The 23301-nt window shown below is 41.5% G+C and overlaps 1 protein-coding gene across 2 annotated transcripts in view; it reads right to left on the bottom strand.

Moving 5' to 3' along the window:
* The window catches only part of prdm16 (PR domain containing 16), a 203326-nt gene that overhangs the window by 153702 nt on the left and 26323 nt on the right, over window positions 1-23301 (bottom strand). The window lies entirely within an intron of this gene.

Here is a 23301-nt window from a genome sequence, read left to right as displayed (position 1 = left end):
TTGGCACTGTGACCTCAAGGAAAATCATTCTGGATTTGAAGCTGAAGCCTGAGAGAGCATTCCGACTTCCTCCCTCATGCTTCCGTGAGAGGCGGCAGCAAACTAACGACATTTGAATGGGCTTATATTTGTAAAACACTTTTCTACCTTCAAGGTACTCAAAGCGCTTTAACACTGTCTCCTCACTCACCTACAGATGACGCAATACCAGGATCAAATGAGGGGCTCGGTATCTTGCTCAAGTACACTTCGACATGGTGGGGATCAAAGCCACAACCTTCGGGTTGGGAGACGACCACTCTACCACCTGTTCGTGCCACCCCGTACATCACACAGTAGTTGTCATGACTACTTCTTCTTCAATTCTAGTTATTTTTCTTCTTCTTCATCCTCCGTTTCTTCTTCAAATTTCTTTTGGCGGTTGGCAAATACTTTTAGTGCACTACTGCCACTCTCTCAAATGGAGTGTGTGTGACAATGATTACAATGATTTATTATAATTTGAATCTGAAAATTCTGACTTGGCCGTAATTTTTTATGGCCAATTCTTATCTTAATTCGAGTCACAGGTGATTGGTGCACAGTCTGAATTAAAAATATATAATTTCACTTATTGTTGACGCAGAAGTCTTGAAATCCAACCTGAACTTGTTCGCTGCCGTCAACGCTATCATGAAACGGAGATTGTGGGTGCGAGTTCAAGCCCAATTCTTGGTCTCAGTTTTTGGAAAATAAATTGCCCAGAAAAATGGGATCTGTAGTCCAGTGCGACTTAGGTTTTTTTCTTCTTCATGATGCATTTTTTGACTGGTGCCACTTATACTTTGGAACGAAAAATACGGTAAGTACATCGATAATGTTGTCTTTGTGCATGTAATGGAAATTGACAGTGGTTTGTATTGACTTGCACCACATGGGTACAAACTATGTATCTTTTAAATTGTCAGAAGATTTAATCGATGGGTTAGGTCAGGAGCTTACAAAGCGATGATACTAGCCATGAAATGATGTGGGTGGGGGCTTGAGGAATAAATGGCAGAGGCTTGGTACAAAGTGGTGGGGAAGAAGGGTGTTTTGGTGTATGTGTGTGTGGGTGGGGGTGTCATTAGCACTAAATCTCTTCCATATGACACACTCACATGGCCTGGCCTCTCTCTTTCTGTCTGTCTGTCAGACCGAGGGCGTAATGAGAGGACGACAGTGTGTTTAGATGAGGAGTGGAAGCATGTTGGCCGCAATTGTGTGACGCTTAGAACACAGCGATGGACACATGCCAGATCGTCCTTCCTTTACTTTCTGTCTTGTGAAGTTTGATACAACTGTAATATGCTTTTGAAGGTTCCATCCACCATAACATAGCGACACGCGGACATAATACAAGACAAATACAGAAGGACCCTAACACAGACAAGAATAGGGAATCACCGTGTGGCTTGACAAGTGGGACATTGCGGAAATTAAAGGAGCAGCCCTAAAGCTGTTTTGGTCTCTATTAACTATTAAATCATTCAAAGGCAAAAAGCAATGGCTTTGAAAATAAATTGTGAAATAATTCATCACATTCAATGGACCACTGCCAACAAAGTGTCAGAGCCTGTTCAGTACCGCGCTGTGATTGGCCCGTCTGCATTTCAGAGTTGGGGCTCAAAGGTGGGAAAAAAAATGCTTGACATTACTTGAGTGTGATGTTGCAATGCCAAGTACACACAAAATTTGAACGTGATTCAAATAAAAGGGTGACCTGTGTTCTTTTCACGAAACCACTCTCTGTGGAAGAAAGATGACTACAAATCCAATGTTAGAGGTTAGAGGTGTTAACTTGACAAATTCATTATTGCGGTTGTAGTTTTCAGGTATAAATTATGAACAGGTGAATTGTATATGAATACAATTTTATTACAGAGTTCATAGGCAAAGCAACCATCCATATGCAATCAGTACTCCTCACTGAATTGATGAAGATAATGAAGATATTACATGTCCATGTCTTCTGACTGTAGTGCTGACCCTGAGCATGTTACGGTACTTTCACCTCCATTTGACATTGTTCACTGCAAATTTGCATCAGAACATTTTGCTGTCCAGTGCAATAAACAGATCATCATAATCAGCACTTGTTTAAACGTAGATCACTCAGAGAAGATCTTTTTGTTTAGAAATCCGAAATTGTTGATCATCTGTTCTCCATCTTTAAATGTTGTCATGAATACAGTCTTGCGAATCTCTGTCCTGAGAGAATTGTCCGTCTGAATCGGCACGCCTTCCAGACGGCACGTACTACAGTCTTATACAAATTAAGATTCAACCAAGGAAACTTAAGTAGCAGAGTTTGTTAATTGTTATTTGATATCAAGGGCCCAACATTTATCTGAACTTCATCATTTTCATACTCTCTTTTAAACCATATAAAAAGACATAACGAAGAGTACTGTAGGCTGGAAATTGTCCAGCATGTCACATACAGACACACACACACGCACGCGCACACACACATGCACACACGCTAATCGCTCCTTGACTCTATGCTCTGTTCGTCTATCTGTGAAACAAAAGACAGCCTTGTCTGACCAGGTCCAACACTTGTACAAGGGGCTTAGGACATTTTTCTCATTTTTTAACAGCTAATATCTTGCAAAAGTTCCCTAATCTCTTTGCAGTTTATGTGAGATGAGATTTGCACCCTCACCCGAGACAAAAGCTGCCCACCCGCCCTTCTCCACATGCCTGAGACCCCACTCTGCTAGGCTGCGACACACGGTGCTTAACCTGACCATTTTAATTAGGTTAGCTATGTGTGTGTAGACACTCAAGTCGATATAACAAAGTAAAGCAGGTGAAGAAATGATCAGAACCACTAAAATAACACATTAATAATAAACTAAAACAAAACCAACCAAAATCCTGTTGCAGTAAATTGTCTATCACAGCAGCTAATTTTGTTGAGTGAAACGCTATCACAGTTAACAGGCCATCATGACCGCTTGCACAATAATATGATATCCAATATACTGTAAGTGTGGAATCCAATAGTCTTGACCTTACAGAGATAGTGACCAGCTTTTACATTGATAGAGAGGTATTTACCAGCTTTGTTATTGTGGTTGCAATTTGCAGTGAGGTAAAACTTTACTGCAACATAATGACAGCAGTCTAAGATTTTGGTTACCTCAATTAGTTTCATGGGCGTCACCAATCTAGCCATAAACACTTAACACACACAGACAGTAATGACAAATGGAAAGGGGTGCATTTCAAGTAGCTGAAGCAAACAAGAAGCCAGTTCAGTGTGACAAAACACTGGCACTGCATCGGCACTACAAATTCTCCCAGTCAAAGGAACGAAGGCTACCAGGGTTACAGGAAGTGCAAGTGAGTTGGAGAGTGACAAAGAGACTCCAAAAAGAGAAGGCGGGACAGAAAAAGAAGATGGCGGTGCGCCTTGAGAGCTGTGAGACAGACGACTGTTACCTCAGAGTTGGCCAAGCCAGCTTCAAGTGTTGTCTGTTTTAAAAGAGCCCCCTTTCTTTCATCTGTGTTGTTTGTTATATTTGAATGTCTATGTTTATGTAAGATGAACATGAAAGCTTTGATTCTTGTGCGCAAAGAAGATCCAGTCAATAAGTATGTTCTTTCTTTAATTCTGTCCCTGTAAAAGCTTTGCGCACAAGCAGAAAGCCCCACGGAGACACAGTCCAAAGAGTTGGCAAGTACTGCAATAGCACACTTCTCACCGTGCTGAAAACGTTTGACCACAAAAATATGCAAAACTTTACCAACATTTGTTACTACTTCCTATTAAATTTATCACACAATTCATCTGTTTGGAGCCTATCCCATGCAGCCAGTCAATCACAATGAATGGAGCATTAGTGGAAATCCATCCCGCACCAGCTGCATAAATGTCAGCTAAGCAAACCATTACATTATCAATGAGTTTGAAAATGCTTCTGAAACCTGGACCGATCAATAGTCAATCGCTACCAGTGGGGCATTTAGCTGAAATCAATCACACAGTCAGCTATGTGAGATACTGTATCACCCTACCAATTGTCCTTCACTTGCTGGATGAAACCTGCAAACAGGCTCGGTAGACTAATGTGTTGACCAGAAAACTGTACAACAGCTACTGAACAGAGACTATAAATGGCACAAAGTAATAAAGAAAAATATGAATCATCCTAGGGTTTTCACTCATCCATAGCATAAACGTGCAGCGTGCATGATCAGGTGTTAAAGTACATGCAAAAGTACAAACTGACATCATGTGAAAGTGTTGCGATTATCGACACTCATCTAGGTCTTGCTGAAAGTTTGAGTTACAAGGTCCAGAGCAGCATATACACGCTCCTAAGGTCTATGTCTGTTGCTATTGTTTTGTATGTGGCAGCTGTTCTGCTTCTGAAACAGCTGCAGACAAACTGTACTGTAGCATAGTCCACAAGAAAAATCTCTCTAATATTTAAGATTATAAATCAATTAGCTAGTATGTTGTTTTTTTTTTATCTGATTTTTTTCAAAAGAAAGGTTCTTTTGTCTTCAGCTAAACACCAAACACCAGCTAAATCCAAACTTTCCCTCCACTTGGGAAGTTGGCATAACAACAGCAGACATTCCCTTCCTCTTGCTTCATGTTTTTGGATGGCGGGTGCTCGTACTTTGGACTAGTTTGGGTTCCAAATAAAGTGTTTCGGCTATTTCGGGCCCAAATATGTTGTCAGCCATCCTTAGTTGGTCACACAGGTCTAAAGATCAAGAAAGCAGAGTGGCGAAGGCTTCTTCCATCCTCACTCATTGAGCCCGTGTTTTGTGTTCCGTGTGTGTGTGCACGTGTTTGTGTGCGTCCGCACGTCTCAGCGGGACACTTCCGTATTCAGGGTAGCGGAGGGGCTTCTTGCCATCAGCAGCTCTGATTACAGCCATAATTAAAAGCTTTGTTAATTGGTGTTGAGGCCAACAGCAGCCCAGTTCATTAAGGACCCTTATACAGGTCTCCTTGTGCATTCCTCTCAGTGGTAAATGGACCGGCATTATTAATCGGCTACACCCAGGGGACAAGTTAAGTGTGAAGGAGACAGACTGAGAAGAGAGACTAAAGTCAGGGGCTTGTTCTCCATTGATCCCTCAAACATCGATCTCTGTGGTCAATGTTTGAAGGCAAAAGTTGGACCGTAACAGATTGGGGCAGAGTAGGGATCAAAGGCGAGGTTGGAAGATCATTCCTTAAGTCTATTAAAAGTTATTTTACTGACCTGTGACAGCAAGAATCGGTGGGAAAAAAACCCATCAACTATATGTAGGCATTGTTTGATAATGAACAGGATTATCCAAAATATACTTCACATTAATATGTCTTTGTCTTTGTGTCAGGGGCAAAAAAAGAGAACACTTTACATAAAGAATTGATGAAGACCGTGTTCGTGAATTTCTCAATTCAAGACCAACATTAAGTATCCTCTAGATTATTGGTAACTGAATGTGTACAATGACCCAAAAGAGAACCCCACTTTTAGTGCCATTCTAGTGTGTTTGTTGGCAAGATAATGAAAACAATCATCTGATTTCTACAAAACTTTGTGGAGGGATGAGGCATGCCTCAAGGAAGAACTGATAAAATGTACGTCCAAATTCAGGTTCAGGTGATTCATGAATTACATCTTTTTTTTTCTAGAAGAGCTAACCTAAATGATGTTTGCTTTGCTTTCCAGTTATTCTCCCATTCAATCATTTAATTATCCATCCGTCTGTCTGTCTCTCTGTTCGTCCGTCCATCCGTCCACTTCCAAGTTATGATCGATAATGGATACTGTTAAAATACAACAGTAAGTCTAGCCAATAAGTGCATTGTGCTAATCACACACCACATCGAGAGTATATTAATACTTAATTTCTCCCTCAAATGTCAAGGGACCGACAGTCCCATTAACAGAGTCTCCCCCTAATCACCAATCAAGAATCAAGGAGCAATTTATTCTCTGACAGTGACAGTGAAAACATGCACTGCTGTTGGTCTTTGCCCACTTCTTACTCGCTCTGTGTCTGTGCGTGTGTGTGCGTGCGTGTACGTGTGTCACTGTACATGTTAGCCTCAGCTTCCAAGGCATGCTGCTTTCTGTCAGGCCGACAGTGTACCAGCTGGAGTCGGTGACACCTGGAAAGCTTTAACACATCACTGCCAATATTCAGAGGGGCCAACATCAAGACTCCGTCTCCTACGTCAGTTTCCTGCCCTATAAACCTTTTGGGGGGAACAATGACTTTTTCATGGCTGTCCTGTGAAGGTGATATTTGGGCACAGTATCATCACTGTAAGAAATCTTAGAGCGGTCCGTGATAAAAATGTTTAGTTAACAAGGTGCATGCGAAGGTTAAGTGTACATTAAATAACAGGCTCTTATTTCCCTCCCTTTGTCAGTAAATAGTCTAGACTGTTCCCCCAATGGACCTTAGCTGCTCAGATGTTGACACAATGAATCCCTTGCAATAACCCGCTTGTTTTCGTGTCTTCTCCGGTGGCGTTTACATTCAACAATCTTACAGACAAGGACGCTGTTCAGCATCCAGTGGCCAACACTTGTGAATGTGCGCACGGTGTAGATGAGAGGGGAAATTGAGGCAGAGGAAGGTTTCAATGTCAGCACAGGGGTGGTAGAAAAAGCTGACCCTTACCATTGCTCTATCCTACTAACATATGTCACGGTTCTCAACACTAGCCTTTATCAATATTGAAAAGTAAAATGGCAGAAATATGTATCTGTGCATGTGTCCATGCGTGAGCAAACGAGTCAATATCACCATAATGCGCCTTTGAGGCATTGTACAGTACATGCATGTGATCAGCAAAACGAGAGCCTGCTGATAGGTTGTACAATGGCCGGGCGGCACATTAAGTTTGACAACATCCAACTATACATTCAGTATGGCAGGATGGAAGTGATGACATATATCACATAACATAATATATTGTTCTGGTATGTGTGCACATGTTTGGCCTCTTAAAGTAAGACTTCATTATTCTGCTATATTTGATGACTGATTGATTCTGATGAAGGCACCAAAGGCACCTTATAGTGCCTTATGGTGATATTGACCCAAGTGCACCATGTCTAAGCGCAGCTCTCAGGCCCCATGCTGGAGCCATGGAAGTGTACCGTGCTTGAGCATGGCATGTGCTCACAATAGTCGAACAACCGGGACTTAAAGAGACATGACTTAAAGCATGCTTATGCTTTGCCGAACGAAGCGCCACACCGAATCTGTGGCGAAAGTGTTTGTTCGTGTTGGTTTTTCTTTGTGATCTCATGTGCTTTGAAATGATGCCATTAGACCCATTGTCTGTCCAGTTGAACTTGTCAGACATGGAGGAGACGTATCACGATGACCACTGACACTTCTGGTCTCGACCACTGGCTCATCATCACTAACTAATCGTCACTGAGTATTTTTATGAAAAATCCATTAAAACAAATCAATGTTACTTGGCTGATAAGTTGATACCGTATTAAATGAATGTTTTTTGTGTGACCCGTTATATGGTGAGGCTGATGTGCCATCATTTTTTTTTTTTCTTAATCAAACTCAACCCAGAGACTTTCCTCGTGTACTGAGCAAACACGAGGCAGCATTCCTCTGTCTGCCATTTTAGCTGTAGTCAAACCCCACATTGACGGGAGGGCATTAAAGCATTAGGGGCTAATGTTTTTAAAAGTGTACGGTATCTTGGAGGGATTCGGGAGGTGGGCGCCATTTATGTGTGTGTATGTGTAATGGTGGATGAGATGGGCCCGCACATGGCAACCATTACACACATAGGCCCTCTAATCGCTGCCGACCTGCCTCCTCGCCTGCAGCGATCCCACCTCTGACTGTGTGTATGTTTGTGTGTGTGCAGCTTGTGTGCGTGTATGTGTTTGTCAGGGGGCATCCCAGGTTCAGGAGGGCAGAATGTTCACATAGATGCATATTTTCACCACATTAACACACCAACACACACACAGTCACTGAACACGCTTTGAACCTTTCAAACATCTCAAATATTTACGTCTGCAAAAGGAGTTGTTGGTTTGTTGGTTTGTTAGTTAGAACAGTAGGAACAACACTAAAACAACTGAAGACGTTTTCACAAAACATTATGGCCAAGGGAGACTATAAGACATTATTTAGTAGGAGTGTAACGATTCCTTTTTCGACCAATACGATATGTATCGATATAAGGCCTTATATTCGACACAAAGTGATATATCATAGTTCGATACAATAAAGGCAATTTCGCTATGGTATTTTGATATAGTATCAGTGACGTTTCTGTAAATTAAAAACTATTAAGTATAGGTAATGCCAAATAAACAATAGAATGCAGTTCTATTAGATTTTATTTTCAAACAAACTTAGCTTCACTGATTCCTAAATGTAAAGAACATTCATATCAGAACAATCTAGTTCTCTTTTTATGAACTTTTTTACGCTTTTTATAAACAAAGCTGATTATCGGAGTAAGCTTGGTCTTTATATGTTCATGTATGTTCATTGAAATATCAATGTAAACAAACTCTTGATAAAGTGCTTCACATATCTAAACAATATTCAACATTGCCTTTTGAGTAACAAAAAATACAAGTATTAAACTTGCACATTTCCCACATGAAATTAAACTGCTGCTGTGATTGCTATGTATAAAGAACAACTGTATGTAACAGTAAACAATTTTGTCAAAGGCTTGCATATTCTTTTTAAAAAAATAACAGCTGGTCTACACATTGTCTGGCAGCAAGACACTTCTCTGGATGCTCTCAATGGGCCTTATTTATTAACCGTGCGCATGTACCAATTTGCACAAAAAAACGGGCATAGGCAATAATACGCAATTCTTTGAGCAAGAAGAGATTTATGATCGAGTGTTTTACAAAATAAGGCAGCAACACCTTTTTGGTCTGTCCCACGACCTTGAAGGGCAGCCGCCACTGGTGATTGTTCAGGTTTGTTGCTCTTTTGTGATGGCATAGGGCTATTCAAAAATGTCATGTTCCCATTATATTTCACTTTGCATTTGCAAAGGCTATACACGGCGACCGTCTTGTCAAGGCGATCCCCTTTCTTTGCAAATTCCAGTATTTCCACACAAACGGACGTATTGTTTCATCTTAAAAATCTCCCCTTCCTTGCCGAAAAAATAGTTGACTAACTTGAATGAACAAAAATAAAATGGTATTGGGAATTTTGAGTAGAAAATTATTTTGTTAATTATATCAATTCGATCGATCATTAACTTATAAAAATGATGTGTGGCCAGCACCAATATACAGTAGTACAGCGCTGATCCATCTAGCTGGATTGTGAGGCAGATACCTCGATACATCAAATAAATAAAAGTATCATTACAGCCCTTGTATTTAGGTTCAGATCAGGACAAAGGTGGTGATCTGGAATCAATCTTCTGCTTGTGTTTATTTTTTGTGTTTATCTCACTCTCTCAGTAAATAATGCATACGTCTTCTGCTAATAAAGGCATTATTTGTCACTATATATCGTATAAAAGTGTCCAGTGTAGTTCTGACCTAAACTAACTTTGCTCTGCCTGATCCCGAGTTTTATTAATCATGGCATGTTTCATATATTTCTTTTTTTAGTCAATGGTGGGCTCTTGTATGCTGTTGTGCTTTTGACCAACAAGTATTAGGGAAAAGTCAAAAAGCAAAAAATAGCTACCGTACTTTGAGAGTAAACTTAGTCAAAGCATTCTGAGAATAAAGGTGTAAATACATAAAGAAAGTTGAAGCATTATACAAATACATGTATATCAACCTGTATAGGCCTACCTGTGTTAAGAGGAGGACTTTTTAGGATCTTTTTCAGGTACATTTAGCTCATACGCTACAATGAAAAATGTGTCTTTTTAAGAAATCTTTAATCATATTTTCATATTGAAAGAAAGGTACGAGTTTTATTTTTTATTGATACGTGCAGTTTTGTGTTTGGTTCCTGAGTCACTCTGTCAACATCGCCACCTGGTCTCGTCACCTGGGCTCCTCCTGTGTGAGCCAATCAGCTCCTTCCCTCCTCATCTCCTACTAACCTGTTTGTCGTGAGTTGTTAGTTTATGTTTGAGTTCAGTCTTCCTTTGTTCATTGTTTGCATCAGGTCTTTGGGCTGCTCTCCTTGGGCGCTTTTGTATATTTTCCTTTTTTGGGGTGTTGGTTGAGGGCAGGTGTTTTATATTGTGGCATGACATTTTTGCGGATATTGTTCAGAAATTTTTCATAACCAAATTCTTACATGTATTTTATAATCTGGTGAGGCATTTTAAATCCTCTGGACATCTCCTTGGACCAAAATGTACACACACACATCATGGCCATTAAATCATCATACATCATTTTCCATTTGTTTGTTTTTTTCATAGATCCCTTAAACAACTTCAGAATTGCTGAGAATTACCAAGCTTTAAATACATTTGAGGATTTTAACCGCTTAAATGCCTGTTTTATTATTTGAATTGAGTTGTAATTACAAAAACTAAAAATATATATATTTTGGTGGTGAGTAGAATCATGTTTTTTTTATGAAGTCCCAAATACTTTCTCTGGACACTTTTGGCCTAGAAATGTCTCACTAACCAAAATTAAAAACACAATTGTGAATCTTTCTGCCACTACAATATGAAATCATACCATCAGCATTTCATTTCAAAGAAATGTAGTGATAAATGCCATTTTTAGTCTTTCCTCTTTCTCTTAGGAGGCTGACTCATGAAACTCTCCCATGAAGTATGAACATAATATAATCACATTAATTTTGTTTTTAAACATTTACATAATTGAGTTTTTAATCGCCACCAAATCTCCATCCCACAACTATTTATTATGTGCATAATATACAATTAACCTGGCATTTAAAGGTTTAGACATGGACAAGTAGGAAAGTGCAGAAATAAACACAGATTTTATAAATTTATAAATGTGAATTAAGTCTTTAGAATGATCTTGAGCTTACTTGCGATACTTTTTTTAATAGCACTTTTCATATATAAAAAGCAACTCAAAGTGCTTTCCATGAGTTAAAACCAACACCTCCCCAGACACTGATAAACAGGTAAAAATTATGATCCGTAGTATTTACAAAAACATTCACGTAATTGATGACTGTAAAGTGTTCGTACGGTGCCCCAAAAGAAATATTTCAAATCCAAACAAGAAGTGTTTCCCCTCAAAGTGGAATTCAAATGTACTTTCCATCCTTCTCTGCCACACCCTGAAACGATTCTTCTGGGGTCCTCCCTTGCACCGTTGCCACGCCAATCTTGATGTCGTCTTCAAAACATATCCCCTTGATGACTTTTCATAAAGTTTCATAAAGAAAAAAAAATCACATAGAACCAGCTCATGTGAGTAGGGAAGTTGCTTCAGCACTGCCATACTTTCTCAGTCAGGAACTGTCAGATGCTCGGGTGATTGTGAGCATGCGCGCCATCGTGATGAAACAGCCCTGATGCGACCTGCCACAATTGTCACAATTCTCAAAACAAAGCAAACACCACAGGATCTGTTTTTGTAGATGTGCTGCATAATCATCTGGCCCATGTTGAAGAGGAAAACTCACAGTTTGGTTTTGCAACATATCTTTTGAGACACCAGTCCTGGATTTTTTGGACACACTTCTTATGCATCCTATGGATGACTGTCCGGGGTGTACCTATCTTTTACATAATGTCAGCTCTGACCCTTATGAGTAAAGCACTACAGAAAACAGATTTATGAATGGATACATCCGTTTTGTTTTGTGGTTTAGTAAAATGACCAAATAAACAAAAACATTGGATGATAATTGTTTTGACATTCCATGAAAATACGAACAATGCATTTCTGTGCATGTCTGCGGTGCGTGTGTGCTGGGGTTCATCTAAATATTATGGAAGATTTTGTTGTATGTTTATGTCATGAAGCTGTGTATGCATAGCAATGTGTTTGATCCCCGTGTGCGCCGGACATGGCTAGGTTGAATTTGGCGGTGACGGGTCACGTATCAAGCGTGACCGCTACTCGTCTCCATGAGGATGAGTACACACACATATACATCAGGTGAGCATGTGTGTGTTTGTGTGTATGATCTGGATAGTTGGGGGAGGACAGGGTCTAGGGGGGTCTAACTCTGTGGTGAGACCACACAGGAGACAGCTTTCAACTGCATAAATACCACATCAAAAACACACTCACAGCACTGGGTACAGTTTACTCGCCTCCCTCCTGTGTAATTGACAAAAGATGCCGCCCATTAAAACTTGCTGACATCACTGAGACAGCTAAATATGCAGGGAAGTAACAAGCTTACAAACAGGTTCAAACTTTACTACTAGCTACCTGCAGGATTGGACACAGGGCGTGCACGCACACAGACACACTCGCTGCATTTTCCTGCCACAGATCCCATTTGGGTGTGCTTGAGTGGGTTTATTGCCGACATCCGTGTGAGTACATGCTTTTGCATGGAATGGTTTATGTTTGTTTTCAGGCATGCAGGAAACCAAAACAATAGACCCACGATGGCAAGACTTTATTCCTCCCTCCTTCTCTAACTCACCTCAGATGAGGAGAGAGAACGATGCAAGGTTGGCTGCAGCCTGAACAAGCCTAATTAAGTTTGGTTAACTTAGCTCAGAGACTTCTATTTCACGCGTGTGCTCCCACGTACACACAAGCGCACGCAAAAACACACGCTCGCGCACATTCGCACACGCACTCCCTTTGGCTCACTCCCTTCTCTATTAACACCTGCTTCTTTTCCAATTAGCCCCACCCCCCCCTCCCCTCTCCTCCAAATAGAGACAAATGGGCCAGTGGGGTCTGATTAATTCACTTCTGTCAAGGACGCTGAACAATGCCATCACGGCACTCACACAGGCGTGTACAAGCACACACACATTCACGGACTACTACAAAGCGCATTGCAATACATCGCAGTACTGACTCGAATAGAACTCGGTATACTAGAACACGGACCTCAACCACAGCTGAACGACCCTAATTTGGATCAGCCCCAGACAGTAGGGCTTCATAGACTCTCACCTCCAATATAAGCAACCCCTTTTGGGGCAAGGAAGTAGGGATGGGCCTAATAGTCGATTGTTCGCTTGATTGATCATAATATCGTATCAAGGTATGCGTGTATACAGTATATAAATGTATGGAATAGACAGAGTATGTGTCATGGTTGTATAACGTTTGTGTCACAATCATAAGAAAAGATAATGCAGTTCATGCATTATCTTTTCTTGAATGAGGAGTGCCATGTAAAACAGCTACTCGTGTTCAACTCGAGCCCTGTTTCAAAGTTGTATATGTGTAAATAAATCATTTTTGCCATCCAGAGCCCTTTCTCTGTTTAGGTTTTTTTATTTTTTTATTTTTTTTTAGTTAGTCTTCAGAAAATGAAAAATCTGAGACATGATTTGAGACATGATTTTTCATAAAAAGCTTCTCCTGCCTTTTGGTCAGAATTTTGCTCTTTTGGTGAAACAAACCCATGTTCTGTGACTAAAGAATGGGGACAAAACTACTATTTTTTTCTTCTGATGAAAGTAGTCTACTCTTTCTTTTGGTAGTTCTGTGCTTATATTGTCTCAGAACACAATATGCTGTGGGTCTGTGGAACTGGTCTAAAAAACAACAACTAATTAATTCATGGGTTGGTCATTTTCCCATATAGTCTGCTCAGCACATTTTGTCTAATGTTCACCCAAAAACCATATTGGGTCACTTCCAGATAAATGCCGGAAGCCTCACTGTAATGACGTGTCATTTGAATGTACTGGAAGAGCAGGAAGGCAGGTTTACAATGCAACTTTTTCTCTCCTTTTCAAATTCAGACCACTCCTCTTCCGGGGTAAAACTCCTTTCGTCTTTGCTCGAGTGGATTTTAAAGAGTGTTGGATGTGTATGGGGTACATGTGTGTTTCTGTGTGTGGATTTGTGGACTCAGGATGCATGGATCCCATCATTAGTCTTGCTCTGCTGTCCTCCCTTGTTTGTTTAAGCAGAGATGTGTGTTTGCTTAGTGCTGCATGTCCTCCACAGAGACTGCCATGCAACACAACCACTTCAAAACCCAACCTATACCCTGAACACACACACACATGCGCACACACGGGCAACGAACAAAGGCAAGCCGTGGCCTGTTTATCTATGATTGCACTACACAGCGACAATATGGTACAAAGTCTGAAATTACGATTCATCGATCTTTTGATGGGAGTGAAAATGCATAAATTGCATCCCCTAAAATCATTTTCTTAATTGTTGGCTTCAGACGCACTCATATCTTAGGGGATGATTCGACACATATGGGTCAGAGGATAAATTTGACAATCTCACCTTTGACCAATGAATAATGACGACTGATCTTTTTCTGAAGATTACCGTTGTTTACTCACAGGGTGGAGGTGCGCATTTTCTTAAAGGGACAGTACGGTCCAAAGCTTTGTCGGAAAGGCAGGTGTGTTTTTCTTGCCTTGCTAAGAATTGAACACCAAGTATTGTTTTTGCAGTTAATTGAAAGACTATAAGAATAATAAACTACACATTTTGCCTTGTCCTTTTTCATTATAATTTTAGGAGTTTTCTTACAGACGACGGACAATTCCATCAACCTCAGTTGTCAGCCGTCTGGAAAATATTATTAGCTAGCGCCACTGACCACCGGCTTATCCAAGCACACAGGCCAAGTCAAACACAATACCAACATGGCTTCAAATCTGTGTACAATAGCACTGCCACGCATTAGCCCCACAGCAAATAAATAGCTGTTGCTTCACTTCATAAACTCTGGGTTCAGAGGTCGAGCTATGTCAAGTAGAGAGCTAAATGAGACGCCATGGGATAAAAGGAAGACAGAATAAGGGATTTAGACAAGCAGGGGATTGGTGGGAGGTTTGGCTTATAGAATACTCGCCATCTCCTTTTCTGCAGTCCACCCGTCGAGTCTCGAATGCCGCTTTAGTGTTGGCCCTATTGTGCATCCATCCCGAGAGCTTGTCTTCAATTAGCCTGATAAGAGCCGAGCATTGGGGGAAGGGCTTGGGGCAATAATCGCTTTGATGTCATTGGACCCTCAGAGGCTTTTGTCTATTTTGCCCCCTGCGTTGATGCCGGGGCAAATGGCAGGTCTGGAGGCAGACACTTTTACTTTGATTGTTAGAAAGATGTGTTTGATCGTGTGTGAGGTACAAAAGGAAAACGAGGCGTGAAGCTGAAGTCCATTTTTAAGCATGAAATTTATCATTGAGTCGCCGTTGTCATGGAGAAAAGATAGTTGGAATATAAGCAGAGGAAATCTGGAAGTGTTTTTTTGCTTAGTGCATTTGGCAGAGGCTTGGGAACAAAAAGGCGACACAGTAAACCATTTAGCTTCACGTGTGTTTAGGACTGCTACCTCACATCCAGGAGGCTTCGAACCTCAGCTCGGAACTGTGTGGACTCTGCACATACTCCTGTGCATGAGTGTGTTATAAAGATCCCCAAACACCCAGTGCTTGTCTTATTTGTCTGACGCATGTTAGTGCGGAATGTAAAAACGGTCCCCTCTCTGCAACTAATAAAGAGCTTAATTCTTCCTCACTGTGCACCGAAATGTTGTATGTTAGTTTAAAAATGCATTTCAGTTCCGCAGTTGCTTTTGGTATTTTTTTTCCACCTGTTGATGCAATAGGATGTCATGGTAATTCACCAACACAGCCTGCCAGTATCTTGTCAGTGTCTTATCAGCACGAGGCCCTTGTTGGCAAGGCCACAGGCTGTCACAGCTGTGAACTCTCACACGGCCAAAGAGCAACACACCGGAGCTGACCCTAAAAGCCGATCACCCAGCACAAACAGCACAAATATATTAAAAAAAAAAAACAATACCAAATACAAATATGGTATGTTTATCAAATCCACTTGTCACTCATACAGCACCCATTTCTTGAAATTACAAAGCAAGTGTTCTCCTTTGTCCCAATAATGCAAAGCTATTAGTACAGCGGTTGACTAATACTGGTACGGACTGCACTAAGCCAGAGAGTGGGATTCCGAAAGGTTTGTGTGTGTGCAAGTATTGTGTCGGTGTGTGTTGGTGTTTTCTCCTGTGTGTTAGATGTCAGGGCATTCTACGAGGGATCTACAAGCATTATGTGCGTCCTGCCTAATCACTGTCATATGGAAGGGATTGAGGTGACCACTGCCACGCAATGGGCTGTACCACAACACATCTGTCACCAACTAAATCCCTTTGTGTGTGTGTGTGCCCGCACACTCACGTATGCACGCGCGTGTGTCTCGACTACTGATAGGCTAGATTATAGTATGCATCATTCTTAAAAATAATACACAGTTTGTGTTCCATGTGGTCCTGGTTGAGATAAATCTTGCACAGTCACTTTGTGGGCAATGGCCTACCATAACGCAATCATTTAATTGCAGTGTCTAACATGTAAGACAATGTTTATATTGAGGTTAGGCAGACAGTGGTGCAGGGTAGGGCCGACTGTGCTCAGCCCATCTTTTCAGAGACATGCATGAGGTGTGCAGGAGTAGCCAAACTTTTGAAGTGAAACAGGTCAAGTGCGGCAGGCAAACAGCGCGAGTGGAGGCCCATCTGTTCATGCTTATCATGAGGAATACAGCCCTTTAACTACACATTTTGCGACTGGGGAGGGACAGAGGACAGAGACAAGACTCAGGCCATGAGAAGAGAGACAGATGACAGAGGAAAGACCCTACATGGGAGAATGGCCAACACTGAGGTCTGCACGTATCATATATTTCTTCTCCAAACAAAAACACCTAATTATATAACAGAAAGCAAAGTGCATGACATTTTGGAATGGGAATTCTTGTTCAAATAGATGTGAGTTAATGAGGACATAATAGGGGACGGAATGAAAAGTTCACCACTATATTGTGTTATTTTAAACCCTATTAAATTCTCATGACAATAGGTCTCTCTAGTCTAACATATTGTTAGCCTAATAGCAGAGCTGGGCATTTTGTCCATGAGACGGACCGGTCCATCTATACGCCTATGACGGATTCCCGTTTTTCTGACAGTTGACGAATGACGGGTAAAATTTTGAAATAGATGGACTAACCCTAGTCGGAACTCCCTTTATTTAATCCGTCATTTGACTGTAGTCCGTCATTAGTCTATTTTTCGCGGCGGGGCTTTGACGTCCGCGGCAAGGAACTATAGTGACTTGTTGTTGCTTGAGGGACAGATTTGATTGAGGGACCAGGCTGTGAACAGGCTTCCATGGCGCAGTGAGTCACTGTGAGTCACTCTTTCTGTTCAAATATCGGCCAGCGGTCGGGGGCGGATCTATTGAAGTTTGCAGTCTGAATCGCTGACGGAAGCCCGTTAAAAATCAGAGTCGGACCGGCCTATAGGTGGGTACTATTTTTTTACACCCCGCAAAAAGACAAATGACGGACGACGGAAGGGTACTCATGCTGCAGATGGATGATAAATAACCGACTTTCAGTTTTTTTGCCCAGCTATGCCTAATAGCATTTTTGCGTAAGTCATTTTTGAACATTTTCAGACAACGAGAATAAATGCAACAAATTCAATAAACAACAAGAGTCCAGTTGCCTTGATTCAAAATTTGCGGATTACCATGGCCTGGATCACTGAGAATCAATGTAGACAGAAAAAATGAAAACAAAATTTTGAGCAAGCACAGTTTTTTTAATTGCTATCGTGACAGAAAGTTAAAAGTGTCTTTTGCAATGGTCCTATTAGACTAAAGATACCTCCAAAACAATGACTTTTTCTTCCTGACCCTATTTTTTGTCATTTTATATAATTCTCAAAGAAAATAACTTGTCTGGCTGTCCTGGACATTTTGGGATACTCTTTCTGAATCAAAACAGATGTGGTTAGAAACCTGGTAGCGCAAACTCTGTTTCAATGTAGTTGAGCATTTTCGATGAGACACCCAAGTGGGGTAAACGTGTCCACAAAACAGAGGTTATCACCTCCAACCTAACAAACCCAAACACTGTTCTCGACATCATTTGTCCCCAAAACACAGAGAGCAACCATCCAAGTCCTCCGTCACCTTGGGCAATTTTGCTTCCCTCCTCTCACTCTGACTACCTCGCTAGTAACCAACACAAGTACAGCCATAGAACAGCCCATTCTTTCTTGTGCCCTCTTCTACTGACCCCTGTTGTTGTTCTCCCTTTACCACCACTGCCAGCCACCCCACCCGCTTTCCCCAAACCCCGTTTCACACTAATTAATTTAATCCTGTAAGCAGGTGTAAGGTCTGTCATTAAGTGGAGCCAAGTCACAGGAAAATGGGGGTGAAGTGAAGAAGGGTACATTGTGAAAGCGGGGGGAAGCCTGGCCATAAGCAACAAATAGGGAAATTGGTGTCAAAGCGGAAAAATCCCATTTTTCTTACAAAGAGCGAAGGGATGCTGGGGCAATGGCTTCCAAAAAACAAAATGGGAACTTGTTCTTTTTACTTATTCCAAAGAAGTCCAGTGAAGGGGCATTCAGAGGATGTTACATCGATAAATCTTTGACTATCAATTTCTGTTTAGCTCTCTATGCTCTCTCTTTATGAGCCTCTGCTTGGAGATCACGCCAATGGCAGTGTACTGAAAGAGAAAGGAAGAAAGAGGTAAAAAATGGGCACTCAGGGCTTGGGATAAACAGACTGAGGCCTGAGTCCAACCATCCTTTCTCCATCAGTGTCTTTTGCTTTTTTGTGGTACTGGGGGTGTTTGAATTGGATCAACGTGGAGGGTGTGTGTTGCCAATCGCCGCGTCTTGGCAACTGGTGATGCCCCCTGGACTGGAGCTGGAAAGATGCTGCTTGAGCAAAAGAGAGCGATGGTGAGGGCACAAAAGAAAAGAGGGGTCGGATTTATGTGGTGGGATCCACACAGCATGCCAGGGGTGCCCGGGTTTCTTCCGCTGTGGCTTCTCCGTCTGTTCTCCAACTGCGCATGCACGCATGCAGACCGAGCAGCCCACTATTCTTCTCTGCTGGCCTCAATCCCTCGGCAGCAGTCAATCAATTCCACTCTCCCATCCCCTCGCCTTGTGTCACCTTCTATCAACACTTCCATCCGCCTCTCAGTGCACATCTCCTGGCAAAATAGAGAACACAATTCAGACGCTCACTTTCTCCAACTCTCGCTTTCTCTTCCCTAATTCCTTTTTAACTCAGTGAGCGGGTGTCAGGGATACAACCCGGAGCATTCCTGCTTGGCTTGTAGCGCAACAAGCTATTGAGTAGAAGATAAGCCTCTCTCTTAAGACGGGTTGAGGAGAATTGAATTCAGGCCCTGAGTGACGGGAGGAGGAAGATTTATCCCCTTCAATGCCGCCTTTTCGGGGACTTTAATCTCCACGGGACAATTGGTCTGGTTTTCCTCTTGCCACCAACTCTACCACGGCCACTGCCCACATCCACGTGCACTTTTCCCACGATAGTTGTTGATTAGCAGTTTTGGCTGATTGGACTTAGGCCATTATCTGTATATTGCTGGGTTACCTTTGAATAGGGTGTCATCTGTTATTTTCATGCCATAGACGATGAGAGCATTTGAAGAAAAGAGCTAAAACGGCTTTTTCAAGGCAATGAGAAGGCATTAGGTAGAGGGAGTAAAAGGACGCCAGGAGGGGTGAGTGCCAAGTGTGCACTCAGTGTGCCAGAGACAGAGAGCGAGTCGTCTCGTTGAGAGAGACATACGTGCACCGGCAGTACATTGAGCTGTGCACCCCAGGCCAGTTTTCCTAAGGACTAGTAAGGTCTAGGATTCAGACTACTTCCAGATTTCTGGTTATAGGTTCGTGAGCAATGAGAATAACACTGACATAATTTCAACAGAATTGTGACTCAAAGACATACCAGCTCTGCATCTTGGATTACATTGGGCCTCATTCACTCATCATGCCTTGTACTGACGGAATGCCCAACTCTGCTCATACAGTACATAAGCACATACAAGCATTTGAACAAAACTAGGGTAAACGTGAGGAGTGTCCTTTCCACGTTTGTTTAGGTCCTTGGTCAACTCATTAGCTAATCTATTACAATTATTAGTAGTGGTTATAGAAATTACATTAGTTTCAATACATTGTGCATCTTGGGTAATATATGTTTTTTATATATTTTCTTCAGAAGCTGGTTCATCATTATTTGGGCGTACACATGCTTTGAGGCTTTTCTAAATGTGTTTGTCGAATACATACAAATTGAAGTACAAAGATATAGATGAATCATGGATTTATCGGCCAAACTGGCATACGTACGTTTGGCATTGAAAATGTTGAAAATGTGTGGTCGAAAATATTCAGACTTGACCAATCGATTGCTTTAGCAAGATAAAATACATTTGACATTTGAATGTCTGGGTAAATAAATCATTCATCATTTTTCGCAGAAAAACTGAAATTGATTCATATCGGTTTGGGAATGAGCTTTTCAGAGAAGTAGAAAATGCACAATTTTTGATACCAACAAAAGAAAGGTTACTGGATAAAACCTACATAAAACACTCTAACTTATGGTAAGCATTGTATGATGTTCGAAGCAGACTATATCCAGGAAGGTGAGTGTTGCTGTGCTGTCATGAGCTACTGTAAGGCAGTCCACAAACATGGTGGACATGCTATATTGAAATGATTCCACACAAAAAACTAAACTCACTGACATGACTTGTAATGTATTACTTTTATTTTGTTGTAGGAAACATAATTTCAAAGAACACTTCAGTATTCACAAAAAAAAAGAAAAAAAAAAAGAAAACACAGCTCATAATGATATAGCTCCCTTGCCTCCCATGTTTCTTATGCTTTGAAATACTGTAGACTGAGGGTACTCTAGTTTTGCCTAAACATGTGATGGAGATCTTCTGTTTTGTCTTTACATACTTATTGTAAAAAGTATCTTTTTCTTCCACACTCACATTGCATTAGCTCTCTGAATTACGCATTACCAAATTATATTCAATGTAGTGTGCTCCCTTTTTTTCTGCTCGGCTGGAAGTTTTGAGCAGAGCATGTTTCCATGTCCAAACCACGAGGCGCTCCTAACTCAGTGGTACAATCTGAAAAAATAAATACTGCCATAATTACAGAAGAGAGAGACATTGGCCATGTCTGACATGACAAACCCCAGATGAATATCTTAGTCTGACAGACGAGTGTGCGTGTGTTTGTGTGTCTTTCAGAAACATGACCTGCATTCCACGTCTACATGAGCTCTGTTGTGTGTTTGGTGATGGATCATGATGGAGAGAATGAGAAGGACTGCAAACTTCAATGAATCGGTAAAGACGAGAGGAAAATAGATAAGGGGTGAACCAAGAAGAAGGCCGCAAAAATTAAGATAGAGGGCGATGAAAGCAAAAGAAACTAAACACAGAGGGTATCCCTGGATATGATTTAGGGAAGTAAATATTTCCTCTGTGTGTCAGTGGGAGTAGGATGGAGTCCCGGCCTGTTGTCTACTAAAACACAGTGTCTCATTGATTTCAGGAAGTACTACAAAATTGGGCACATATCATTTGAAAAACACTGTCGAGGCACTATGTCGGTATCAAGTGATGTATGTCATTATGCTGGGATCACATGGTCAGTGTCACTATGTTGGGATCATGATGGGCCAAATCACTTGTTCTGATCCCAGAACATGCCATTCGAAATGGGGATTTGCTTTTATTGAAATACCTGAAAAGACTAAAGAAAGGAGGGGAAGAAAATACTTTGATGTTCTTTGTGACCGTTCAGTCGCTCTATAAGCATGCTTTTTTTTTCAGTTTCTCACTCAGTCGGAGTTATGAGAACCTGAGTGGACAGTCTCAGGAGACTATTTTCTCAGAGAAGTCAAGATTTCTAGATCATCCCTCGCGCAACACGTCTGCGGGCTTTTTGTACCTCTGCACAACTCCTTCTGGTCATCTTTCTCCCCTCAAGCCCTCCATTTTTTTTAGGTTTTTCTTCCCATCTTCCGAAATAGTATTTGAAACGAATGCAGGCCCATCCCTGTTCCCAGCTATAAAAACAGGCCCTGGTGGCCGAAGATGCTGAGAGAATGTGGTTATTATTGCACACGCACATATTCAGAGGCCCCTTTCTTGTAGTTCTGTAAATGATGCCCCAAACTAAGCTTGGAGCAGGAATGAGTCCAAGGTTTCGTCTCATCATCATCATCATCATTCCTCAGCAGGCCCATGACTCAGCCCGGGTGACATTATATGTTCCAGAGAAAACATTTTCTTGTCTGTCAAGGCTCCCGTCTCGGACTCTCGCTCTGTTATTCTTGCTTTTCTTATCGTTGTGTCTCTGCTGCTTTTGGTCCGGCTGCAAATGGCATCTCAAATCTTCCTTCTTCCCATTTTGTGCCTCTCACTTTCCGTACGCAATAAACGATCCCTGCCCATTTCCCTTTTTTCCATGGGCAAGCGCGTCTTTTTAAGGAGCAGGACCAAGTAATTTAAACAACATGGTTCTAATTTGTTATGACATGTTTCATGTCTGACCTCACTTCAGATAACCATCTTGCACATTGCTATTTCTTTTCAGTGTACATGTCTCTTTTCCCCTCTCTCATTCGGGGACAGGCTTTAGATGAGGCCTGCCTATTTCTGGAAGATGCACTCATGCTAACACTTTTGTGGGCGCTCAAAATGACCAAAATGTTTGCATTTGCTTTGTGGGGTCAAAAAATAAACAAGGCTTACTGGAGCTTCCAATTTGCTGGGAGGCACCATGAGACACTTTTCAGAGACTTTTTGAAGAGGCTTTCAATGACAACATATAATACAATACAACTTTATTTATATAGCGCATTTCACAACATTTCAAAAGTGACTCTTGAAAATGCAAATGAAACAAAAGCAATGTTTTACCAGAGCCAACAAAAAAATTTGACTTTTTTTTTTTTGCAAAATAGGAGCGAGAAATGGTTTAGGAGGAAATGACTAAACAGTTCAATTTGTGTGCTCGGTAAGTCAGAATGAAAAAAACTTGACGAGCGCAGCACACTCGGCCGCCAACCCCAAAAGCCACAAATATGAGCGTGTTCCCTGAGAAGCTGGCCATGTGAAAACAAAAGTGGCTGGCAATGGGCAGCTGAGGGAGGCCGAGGCAGGAGACGGGAAGAAGGATGGAACTGAGGATCTTTCATTTGGGTGAGAGGTCAATGCATAGGATGCGAGGATGCTCATCTGAGTTGCCATCTGCTGCTGATGCTCTAATCTAATCCGAAACATGACAATGTCAATTAAGGACCCTGATCATAGTATTTGCTAAGGTTAT

Source organism: Filicampus tigris, chromosome 1 (genome assembly GCF_054856515.1).
Source record: "Filicampus tigris isolate MCC_2025a chromosome 1, RoL_Ftig_1.0, whole genome shotgun sequence".
Taxonomy (NCBI): domain Eukaryota; kingdom Metazoa; phylum Chordata; class Actinopteri; order Syngnathiformes; family Syngnathidae; genus Filicampus; species Filicampus tigris.
The sequence above is the reverse complement of the archived record's forward strand: the minus strand, read 5'-3'. Positions and strand labels throughout refer to the sequence as shown.